This window comes from Gekko japonicus, unplaced genomic scaffold (assembly GCF_001447785.1).
Source record: "Gekko japonicus isolate JY-2015 unplaced genomic scaffold, Gekko_japonicus_V1.1 scaffold102, whole genome shotgun sequence".
Classification (NCBI taxonomy): domain Eukaryota; kingdom Metazoa; phylum Chordata; class Lepidosauria; order Squamata; family Gekkonidae; genus Gekko; species Gekko japonicus.
In genome coordinates, this window is record NW_015172006.1 from 931,472 (window position 1) to 934,755 (window position 3,284).

Sequence of the window (3,284 nt, forward strand, 5' to 3'; positions counted from 1 at the left end):
CGGGAGGTCTGATTGAGTAACTGCGCAGTAGTTTGCCCCAGGGCAAACAGCCACGCTTCTCCCCCGCATTTTCCAGCCCGTGTGACCGGAGCCCAAGTTGGTCTTAAAGGTGCCACGGGACTCTAAATCTGCGCACCATATCAGTTAGGCTGAGAGAAGGCGACAGGCCAGAGGCCACCCAGGTCTTCCTAGTTCTAGTCCAACATTCTCCCTGCTACACCACCCTGGCTCTCTTCCCCATTTTCAGGTGAACACGGGGAATTGGGTTTCATCTCTCACCTAACAAGGCTATTGAATAGCTTCAATATCCTGCAGTGTTTATGGATTCAGAAGTTTGAAGCAAGTGCTGCTTAAATGGTAAATGATTCTCCAGCAGGCAAGTCTTTTCCCAATATTCTGAATGAAAACACCAAGGTTTTCTAGTCCTCCTAGAAATTCCTCTGAAGAGTTAACAGCTGCAATTCACAACAGCTTCTCAGGGACATTGGACTACACTGCCATGTTTTAATTTCCCAAGGCACATGCATGTTCAAAAGACTCTGGATCTCTCCCATTTCCTTGTTTAGCCATGATAAAAGCATGACAAAAGCACATGAGGTTCAAAGACCATTTCCATGTCCTAATGCATCTCAGGAAACTATCCACATGAAGCCATGTTCCCGCACAAGAGGACAACCTCAGGGGGAAACCCATGCACAACTGGGTCCTGAAGACAGACCCCTTCTCTGAACAAGGAGCTGTTGCTGCACACAGGGAGCCCTTCCAAATATGCCAAAGTTCTACTGACCAGCTATTTGATGGGGAGAACAATTAAGAGTTAATGAATCTAGCTCCCTGCTCCTCTTCCTCCTCCCAAATGGCTAAGTTCGCTACCCCCCTCCCCAACTGATGTCCCCAGGGAAAAGTGGAATTTTATTCAACCTTCTCCAAGCTCCACCTCAACCACTCTCAGCTGTCCAATGGTCCTCTGCTCCCACTAGCAACTCCAGCTCTTGCTGTACTTTATGCCTGGAAGTTCCAAGAACTGTGTTTATCCATCCCTTGCTTCCTTCAAATCTCTCCCCCAAATTTGAACTGCGGTGAAACTTTCAGTACAACCGCTCAGTCATCCATCCCTACTGAAACTAAGCCTTAGCACTCGTGACAGGAGTACGTGCACCTGTGAATTAGGCAGATCATGAGAGGGAGGGCAGGAAGGGTTGCCTCAGTGCTTAGTTCTTGTGGCCCTCTCTTACACGCTCAGGGAAATGCTGATTGCCACTTTGGGGTCAGGAAGCAATTTTTCTCCAGGCCCGTTTGGCCAGGGATCCTGGAGGTTTTTTGTCATCTTCTGGGCATGGAACAGCAGTCACTGCTGATGTGGCGGGGGAGGTATTTGTGAATTTCCTGGATTGTGCAGGGGATTGGACTAGATGACCCTGGAGGTCCCTTCCAACTCAATGATTCTCTCATCTTCTTTCCTTGCTATCCCCTCCACCTCTCTTCCTTTGTTGTGTTAATTTTTAGATTCTAGGCACCTTTAGGGCAGGATACTTTCTTCTTGCACTCCAAAAGCATTATACATATTGATGGGGCTATAATCATAAATGCAACCATTTTGAAAGAGTTCCTTGGGAGTACTAGTCTTTCCTTAGGATAAAGACTTTTCACAGCAGTAGCTGCATTTTTAATTCCTTCTCATACATGCTGGTGCTTTCCCAGTCTGAACGAAGCAGTGACCCAATCCAAAGCTAGCATCACTTTGGAAGGGCAGCCCGCTTAAAATCATCCTCCAGAGGGATAAGAGGCCCAGGCAACATCTTTGGTTTCTTTCCGTAGGGAATTCTACATCCAAACCACCGGCTGCAGATGTTTGTCTCAGAGATGACCAACACAAGTTCAGGAGTCATCAATAGCCTTCACCATCTCCTGCAGCATTCTGACACGCCATATCTAGAGAAATGTATTTTTCCAAGTTGGGGTTTCCAGAAACTGATCACCGTCGTCTAAAGCGAGTCCTGGATGAAGTCTGGTGATAATCTTGTTCAGTTCACTTGCTGATTAAAAAAAAAGGTCAGCTTTTGCCTTGAGTTTTTCAAATGCCTTCCAGCTGACACAGTGAGTCAGTCTATTTAGATCAATGATATTGCTACTCCCAGTCAGGCTCTTTATGGCCATTCTGCGCTGAAGATACTCTGTAGATTTCACACTTCTGTTGGCAGCTGCATATAAAACATCACTGAGAAAGTGAATCCCTTTTTCTTTTTGGTGGCCTCATTCTTCCTTTCCTTGGATCAGGTCCCACCAGAAAGTGGGTTAACAACAGGACTGTGCCATTTATTCTACTGTTCGGATTTCCGGGTGTGTGTGTGGGGGGGGGGGGGATACTTCCTGGGAAATTCAGTTGCCAACAGGTAGTTTCCTGTGGCAGCAACAGTAACAGGAAATGGTAGTGCTGGCTGGAAATAACTGGATGAGCAAGAGCCAATGTAGTGTAGTGGTTCGAATGCTGGAGTACCACCCACTCACTCAGCCACGAATCTGATTGTGTGCCCACATGCTGAAGAATAACCAGCTTAAACTACCCTCATAGGGTTGCTGTGAGGATAAAACGGAAGTGGAATGAACGATATGCCCTGCAAGCTGAGCTCCATGGAGAAAAGGTGGGATCAAAATGTAGACAGACAGTGGCAGAGGATCAACAGGGACGGATTGGGTCAGACTTTGTGCAAGCAACAGCTGTTAAGGAGACAGATAACAGGGGTCCAAGACGGCATGATGACATAACTCCAGTATAACTCTGCCATGTTTGTCTAGGATGCAGATGTAATTGTAATTTATTATATTACGGTCCATGACCAGATCCAGTTAAAAAACAAACATTATTCAGATATTTATTATTCAGAAGCGATGGTCCGCCCTCTCCTGAAAAAACCATCTCTAGACCCGACCGAATTGGCTAACTATCAGCCGGTGTCTAACTTGCCCTATTTGGGGCAAGCTTATTGAGAGGGCGGTGGCGTTACAGCTTCAGAGTTTTCTGGAGGATGCTTCCATCCTCGATCCCTACCAGTCCGGCTTTCACCCTGGTTATGGGACGGAGACTGTGCTGGTCGCCTTGACTGACGATCTCCGTAGGCATCTGGATCGGGGTGGTGTGGCGGCTCTGGTGTTGTTAGATCTTTCGGCCACGTTCGATATGGTCGACCACCAGTTGCTGACCCACCGCCTCGCCGACGTGGGGATCCAGGGGCTAGCCTTGCAATGGTTTGCCTCTTTTCTCCAAGGTCGGGGACAAAGGGTGG

At 47.6% G+C, this 3,284-nt stretch overlaps 1 protein-coding gene across 1 annotated transcript in view; it reads right to left on the reverse strand.

Moving 5' to 3' along the window:
* Nucleotides 1-3,284, reverse strand: part of CDK5RAP2 (CDK5 regulatory subunit associated protein 2) — a 204,707-nt gene that overhangs the window by 81,243 nt on the left and 120,180 nt on the right. The gene's annotated exons all lie outside the window — the stretch shown is intronic.